Here is an 8,339-nt window from a genome sequence, read left to right as displayed (position 1 = left end):
AGAAGTTCACAGAGCGCATCTTCCTCAGCCCTGTAACAGCAGAGATGAGGCAACTAAGAACGGTAGGTTTGGGGTATTTTTTTAACCTTTAAAAGGCACTAGATAAGATCCATGCTCCATAAAGCATAGAGCTAAGACTATAAAGCAAACAGAAAAGAATCCAACAGATGCAAAGAAGTTCTTTCTCAGTGTGAACACAGCCTGTGGGCATCATCGGGCTGCATGAAGCCAAACCACACTCCCTGCCGTCGAGCCGATGCCGACTCCTACCCACCGACGAGACGGGCTGGAAGGGCCCCTGTGCGACTCCTTACAGGAGGAGAAAGCCGCGTCTGCCTCCCAAGGAACAGCTGGTGAATTCAAACTGCTGACCTTGCAGTTAGTGGCCCGATTTGTAACCACTCCAGCACCAGGGCTCCTAGGTGCTCCACAGCACTTACTGAATAGGTGATCATTAAGCAAAACCCATCTTTAGATGCTCTCATGGCAGGTAAAGATGTTTCTCACTCAAGGATGGGGACTACACCATTGAGAAAGGTCAGTCCCAGAAGAGCCTGTTAGCTTTCCCTGTGGTGCATGAATGACCCTGTGGTGAGAGCCTGGCTCCCTGGACAAAGGGGGAGTATGGGCTGGTTCTCCTTTCTGGGTCAAATTCATCCAAACATATCCCAGAGCAGAGGGAGGCTTCTCAGTACATCTGTCCTCTGTTACCCTGAGCTCATGTTGACATTCCCAGAACCCCTTATGTAAGTGTGTATATTGTATGACACCTGGCCATCTCCTCTGGTATATCTATTCCCTGTGGGGAAGGAATGGGCTCCTTCTCCTGCATCACAAGAGAAATGTGTGGTAGTTACATAAATTCATATGAACTTGAAGATATATAAAAGTGTAGGGGCGGTATTCAACCTATCAAACAGATCACAGCCTGATGATGCCTCCTTGTGGGAGTAGCCTTCTTGTAAGGAGGGTCCTGGGAGACTCTCCATCTCTCTCTGCCTTCACATTCCTGCTGGCAGGCCACTGTGGAATCTATCAGAGCCCTGTGATGCTTCCACTGCCATTGGATCCACAAGACTTTGCACCCACCAACGTGTGATCTTCCTACATTCTGCATCATTGCATGTGGCTACGTGAGTTTGAAGAGGGATGTATGGACTAGTTTCAGACTTATGGACTGGAGTTGGACTGGGCTGGGATATTTTCTTGATATAAAGCTCTTATACGTATATAAGTCTCTCTGGATTGGTTTCTCCAGTCAACCCAGCCTAACACAGGATGCATGCAGACCATACTGGTGTCAGCTGAGGAGTGACACCCTCTTGCCGTGGGGACCCCATGCCCACTATTCAAGTTGACCTCACTTTGTCTCTTCTCTGTGTGAGTAAAGCGTTTCTCCAATCAGTGCCTGCGGGAGTCATGTCTTCATGGGGTACACAACACCTGTGAACAAGAGCATCAGCATCATCCCCAGGTGAGGGGCTCCTCTCCTTCCTCTCCTGGAGGTGGCAACAGTGCCCTTGTGCAACCTAAGTGCGTGTGCAGGGGGAACTCTACAATGAACAAAGAAAAGTAGGATTGGGGCAGGAAAGCCTGCATTCAGAGACTCCTAGAATAAATAAATAAAAATAAACTCACAGCAAGAAATGGCATTTCTGCCTGGCATGTGCTCTCTCTCGGTCCCTTATGTCCTGGATATTCCTGGCTGAGATCACTGTGTTCAGTCATTGCCCCAGTTGACTGGGAATCAGGAGCCTGAGCTGCGAACCCTGACTTCATTCACTCTGATTCTGCACCCCAACTCTATTGACTCCTGAAGCACCAAATGTCCCCCTAACTTCCAGGGCCTTGCTCTCAGATGAGACCACCCTGACTCACACCGTAGCGGATGGCAGCTTACCGCATGTGCACTCCGGGCCATGAGCAGTGCTGTGTTGTTGTCCTGAGGCATCCGGGTCGCTTCCCCTCACAGGGACCCTCTGTGTGCAACAGAACGGGACTCTGCCTGGTTGCAGCATCCTCATCCCTGTTCTTACGATCCAGCCCACTTTGCAGCCACTTGAATCCGCTTCATCGAGAGCCTTCCTCCTTCTACTTTACCACGCATGCTGTCCTTCTCCAGAGACGAGGCTCTCCTGATAGCATGTCCAAAGAACGTGAGCCGGTGCCCTTGCTTCTCAGGAGCATTCCAGCTGTCCCTCTTCCCAGGCAGATGTGTGCGTTCTTCTGTCAGTCCATGCTCCTTTCAGTGTTCTTCAAGGGCACCAAACGTCAAATGCATCGATCTTCTTCCGTCCTTATTTAATGTCCAATTTTCATATGCATGAGGCAACTGAAATACGATGGCTTGAGTCAGGCCCACCTCCGTCCTCAAAGTGGATCCATCCTTGCTCTTCAACACTTTAAAGAGATCTTGTGTAGCTGGTTTACCCAATGTCACGTATCCTTGAATCTCTTGACTCTGCTTCCATGAGCATTGTGGATCCACATAGGATAAAATGCCCTCCTTGTTTTATTAGGCAATTTATTATTTTGGTAAGCATAGTTCTGCCTGAATGAATGTTATTGAAAATTTTGCCCTATCACCAACTCCCATTGTTTGTGTAAATAGTGTCCAGTCACTTAAGGGTTTAATCAGTACAAGTCACTAATTCATGTATTGTAGTTCATAAATGACCTACACATATATTTCCTTTATATATATATATATATTTCCTTTTCTCAACAGCATTTTAAATTCTGTACCACTGGATAAACTAATGGCACTATCAATAGAATTACCTTATGGCTCAAGAGGGATGATTAATATTGTTCTCTCACATAGAATGATAATGGTGTCTCCAAAGTGAACTAGAGACATATATAAGCCATAGAGAGATGAATAGATTGTAGGCCCACACTTGATTCTAGTCACAACCTAAGAGCAATTAATTATTATAACAGAGCTCTGCTTGATGCTCACCCTCATGAAGAGATCACTGGAGATATGTGTGCTAGAGCAAAGTATGGGGAAGAAACTAGATGGTGCCTGGCAATCAGCAAAAGTAGCATCTGGGGTCTTGAAGGCTTGTCTGCAACCAAGCAGCCATCTAAGTGAGGCGTCAATTAAGTCCACAAGGAGTCCACATGGAAGACGCACACCCGCCTGTATGATTGAAGGATTGTAAATAATAAAATCCAATGATAAAGGAGGGATTGCTATCAGAGCTTAAATTGTGAATGCTCAGTTTACAGATAGCTATAAATGACAGTGGAAGCCCAAAATCCATTCGCAGGATCTACACGTGGATTAAACCTCTAGTGAATCCCTTATGGCCATCGTCAAGGGATGCAAATAGTCTTGCTCTCAGAGAGAGAGCATTGTAAACTCAATTATGACAGACACAGTTAGGCTAAAATGTAATATCATTTGCTCTCCCTTTGACCCTTTTTAAAGTTGTTTCAGTTACAAGAAATGGAGAAGGGGAAGTACACATGGATGCTGCTGCCATTGAATCCCCTGAGTAGAGTCCAGGGATGATCTCTCTTTGACCATCTTAAATTTGCTCTGGTTTCCAATATTTCTGTTTCTTTTCTTCTCTGGGTTTCTTCTGCTTTACTTAGCTATTGTTGTTGGCAGTTTTTTGTTTTAATGTTTTCCTGCATATGAAATCCAGGACAGGTAAATCTATAGAGACAGTAACTGGATTCATGGTTCCTTGGGGGCGGGGGAGGAGAGGTTGGAGGGAAATCTGGAGCTAAAAACAATGAGCACAAGAAAAAAGAAAATATTGTAACATGGACTGTGCTGATGATGACTGTACAACTCTTTTTAATATGGCTAAATTATTGAATTGTATGATATGTGAATTATATGCCAATGAAACTGTTTTTAAAAGTCATGGACAACTTCAGTCCTTTTTTCATTTATCATGATGGCCCCGTGGTAAAGACTTTGGCTGTTTTGACATTGAGTTGCCGTCCATCCTGAAGGCTGAAGTCCTTGATCTTTATCAGCAAGTGCCTCAAGTTCTCCTCAAATGTTCAGCAAGCAAAACTGTGTCATCCGCATATCTTGTTATCAATAAACCTTCCTCCAATCCTGATGCTGCATCCTTCTTCCGATAGTCCAGCTCTTGGGTTCTTTGCTCAGCGTACAGATTAAATAAATATGGCGAGAAGCTACAACCCTGATGCACACCAGTCTTGACTTGAAACCATGCAGTAGCCCCTTGCTCTGCTAGCACGACTGCCTCTTGATGCACGTACCGTTTGCACGTGAGTGTGATGTAGTGCTCTGGACTTCCTATCTTCTCAGTGCTATCCATAGTTGGTTATGATGCACACAGTCGAATGCCTTCACAGCCACAGTCTGATCCCCCCAAATATTTCTTTCTTGGAGTTTTGGACTTGAGGCTTTGGGGTTACTTGGGGCCTTTGGACTTGGGGTTACTTTGGGAGCTGATTCAGAGAAGTGCATTGTAGAGACCATGCCAGCTCTAGTTTCTTAGATGTGGTGTTCCACTCTATTTTCCACTTTTAAGTTATACTAATTTATTCGTTTATGATCCTAAGTTTAAATATCAGGATTCAGACCCAGAATTTTTAAGTGAAGACAAAAAGGGGAAGGAATATCTAAGGAGACGGCAACCAAGCAGCGCCCACAGGAGGGACTCCGCAGGGACAAGTGCAAGGAGGGACCATGGAGAGGGCTATCGTGCCCTTGCAGACAGCGAGACGCTCAGCATAAAGATGAGTAGACAAAAACGTATTAAAGTATAAAAGCTGCAACACCTGTCGATTGATTCCCTTTTTCACCTGACCAATTTTTCCCAGTCCTGGAGCTAGCTAGGGTGACTGCAGGGACATAGTCTGCCAGACCAGGCTGGAGCAAATATCAGCTCTGATCCCCTCACCAGCCCCGATAGTGGAGATAGCACAGCCTACTGAGCAGGGTGGCAGTGTGAGGATAACTGTACAGGGCAGCCTGGAACGGGTGTAAATAGTAAATAAGCTAACTCTCCAGCCCCACTCAGTAAAACTAATCCCCAGTCCCATAGACACAGCTCTGCCTGGCCCAGTTTAAGACACCCCAAAACACAACCACTTGGGGGCTTTTTATTTTTGGTCTTATTCCTTTGTTCAGACAATACTCACCAGACCTATTAGCAAGGTATTAACATAATAATTCAAGTAGAGCATTAAGAGACAGGGGAAGGGAGCTGAGTGGGGTGGGGTGGGAAGGAGGGTGCAAAAAAGGTACTCCTGGCCCAGCAGACACCCAGGCATATGGGGGAAACTGCACCAGTGGTTTTATATAGCACAGGCCGGGGCTTGGTGCCTGAGACAAGGGCCATAAGCCCCAGGGCCCAGATACTGGATAGACTGAGCAATCAGTCAGCTGTCTCACAAGGCATAAAACCCTGGCAGCACCCAAGCTGCTTAGATAACAACCTGCCCTCTGAGTAGGTTATTGCTGCATCCCTCCCTCCTAGACCACCTAGGTAGATGGCAGTTATAGACCCTCTCCCCGACCTCCCCTTGGTCACCTCCAAAATCCAAAAGGAGTGAAGCTCGTCCCATCCAACCTGATCCACCGGAGATCTATTTTTTTAGATAAGAGCCTAAATCATAAGAACACAGGACCCTTAGTCCTACCAGACACCACAATCATTCCCTCAGCCAGATCTCAACCCCACCCTGAGATGCTGAAAGATCACAAGGTAGTAAAACAACAGACTACCAGACACTCTCCCCAACTGTCCAGAATACCTCTGCTGTGCACAGTCCTGATTTCCCCCCAGGACAAGGTCAAGACCTCAGCGGCTCTTTTGTTGACATTGTTGTTGCTGTGTGCTCTATCATTCCTATCCCCTCCCCCTCTTTAAAACGAAGTCATGCACTGCTCTTATAGCTCATCCCTAACGAGGACTTCCTCATTTGCTGATCTACGTAAGGACAAACAAGTTATTACTTTACTTTTTTTATTTCAATTTGCTCTTTTTCTAGCCCCTCAACATATCCACAAGTGAGACCCACACCAGAGTCAGAGCTCCAGGGCACTGCTCACCCACATTACAAGTCAACAGACAGGGGCAGCGCTTCTGCTTCTTACTCGAGTATTATCTTCCTATTTTTATTTTTAATTTTGGGGGCGCCTGTCCTTTCCTCCTTTAATTTGGTATCTACACTTTTATTTCATAGCCCCTTCTGCCTGCTCTTCTCTTTTTCTTTCTTTTCCACTTGTCAATCCTTTGTTTCTAATTCTCATAAAACCGAAAGCTGACACTGCTCTTACAATTGTTTCTTGCTCTCTCTCATGTATTAGTAGCCATTCCGCTGTCAGGCAAAGACCCCACAGAGATGGAACATTATAGACCGGTATCCCTCATGAACACAGATGCTGCAATGCTCGGCAAAATTTTGGCCATTAGAATCCAACATCTATTAAAAAAATAATTCACCATGACCAAGTAAGATTCATTCCAGGGATGCAAGGATGGTTCGATATTCAAAAAACCATCAATGGAATCCACCACTTAAACAAGATAAAGAAGAAAACCCACATGATTGCAGCTATAAATGCAGAAAAGGCATTTGGCAATATTCAACACCCATCTTTATAAAATCACTCAACAAAATAGGAGTTGAAGGGAAATTACTCAACATAATAAGAGCCACAAACCACAAAAAAAGCCTACTGGGAACAATTGAGGGATTCAGCAAAGCATACAAACTTAAGCAGAATTTATTCGAATTCCTGTATATCGGTGAAGAGAACTACAATAAACACATGGTATTGTTGTGTATATTTTTGCCACAATGAAGTAATAATAATAAAAACACTAATGACAATGAGTACAAGGCAGAAGAGAAAGTCCTAAGATTGACTGTGGTCATGGCTGCCCTGCTCCTCTTGATACGATGGAACCACTGAATTGTACGATGGGTGGATGTAGGGTCAATACACGGGTTTGAGAAGTAAAAGAAAGACTGGAGTAAAAATGAGACATTAAGGGTCCCCCCAGTAGCAGTATGGGGGCCCATAGTGGCTAGTTGGTTACCTACTGAGCTGCCAATCATAAGCTTAGTGGCTCAAACCTACTAGTCACTCTGCAGCCTTTAAAAGATTTAAGGTTTTCAGTCCCAAAGTGGCAGTTCTCCGTCCTCACCGTCGAACTCAGCAGGGGAGGAAATGGGTGGAGCCTGGTGAAGTAACTTGACCACTTGACCGACATCACACAGTGACCATCAGCCCCAGTAGGTTGCATCCCTCCTCAGCTAAGGCCCTTCCCTGCCAGCGAGTGACAGGGAGGAAAGCTTCCCCATGGATTGTTGAGCGGCAGGACCCTCCTCCACCCCAACCACAGGACACTGCCTGGAGGCAACTGGCCCAGCTGGCAGACCTGGGGGGCATTCCTGGGGTGCTGTGGAGGTACCTGGACAAGTTGGCCTCCTCTGCGAGTGTTCTCAATTCCTCTTCATCAAACAGCAGGAACCGCAGCTCCTGGTGGCTCACCAGATCCCAAAAATATTCAAAGGCTCCCTCGTCGTCTAGTTGGGAAGAAAAAGAACAAGATGTCGAGGGGAGGGGCTTGTGGCGGAGCAGACACTGCGGGGCGTGGACTCAGGTGGATCAGCACATCTTCCCGAGCAGCCTGGGGTCGGTAGGGTCACCTGGCAGGTGTCGCGGCCCTTTGTGGAGGAACAAGTCATTGGCCTTCCTGTCCCTCAAAAGGGAAGATGCTCACGGAGGCTTCTGTGACAGGTGACAAGCACGCTTTAGTTGTGGCATTGCTGTTGGCTCACACATTTTACAAAGAAAATGGGATGGAAAATAGCAGAGTTGTGGATAGAGTGAGGAAAATGGTTGCTTGTTTGAATGATTTCATACACAACGCTGTCTGTTGCCCTGCGCAGCCGCGTCGGTGCTGACTCGTGGTGACCCTGCGAGCTACACGGTTCCCTGGGGCTGTCCCCTTTAAGGAAGCGGGTCACCCGGCTTTCCTTCCCCTGTGTTGCTACGTTTGCTTACCAGACGAGCACCAACGGGCCGTGCCACGTAAAACCAGAACAAAATCCCGTTGCTCTCGAGTCAAATCCAAGTTACAAGGGTCCCCGAGGACAGAGGAGGACTAGCCCATAGGGGTCCTCAAGGACAGAGAGAGATTACCTTATAGAGGTCCCATAGGACAGAGGAAGATTACCCCATAGGGGTCTGATAGGACAGAAGACAATTACCCCATAGGGGACCTCGAGGACAGAGGAAGATTATCCCATAGGGGTCTGATAGGACAGAAGACAATTACCCCATAGGGGACCTCGAGGACAGAGGAAGATTATCCCATAGGGGTCTGATA

General features: G+C 46.6%; 1 long non-coding RNA gene across 1 annotated transcript in view; it reads right to left on the bottom strand.

The window, feature by feature from the left end:
* Window positions 1-7,423: 7,423 nt before the first annotated feature.
* The window catches only part of LOC123521586, a 12,396-nt gene continuing 11,480 nt past the window's right edge, over window positions 7,424-8,339 (bottom strand). The window contains exon 3 of the long non-coding RNA XR_006680001.1: window positions 7,424-7,533. This is a non-coding gene — a long non-coding RNA (uncharacterized LOC123521586). The remainder of the gene's footprint in view (window positions 7,534-8,339) is intronic.

This window comes from Echinops telfairi, unplaced genomic scaffold, assembly GCF_000313985.2.
Source record: "Echinops telfairi isolate 266 unplaced genomic scaffold, ASM31398v2 ScPeMD7_2;HRSCAF=8, whole genome shotgun sequence".
In the NCBI taxonomy this organism is placed as follows: Eukaryota; Metazoa; Chordata; class Mammalia; order Afrosoricida; family Tenrecidae; genus Echinops; species Echinops telfairi.
This window is presented reverse-complemented; position numbering and strand designations above follow the sequence as displayed.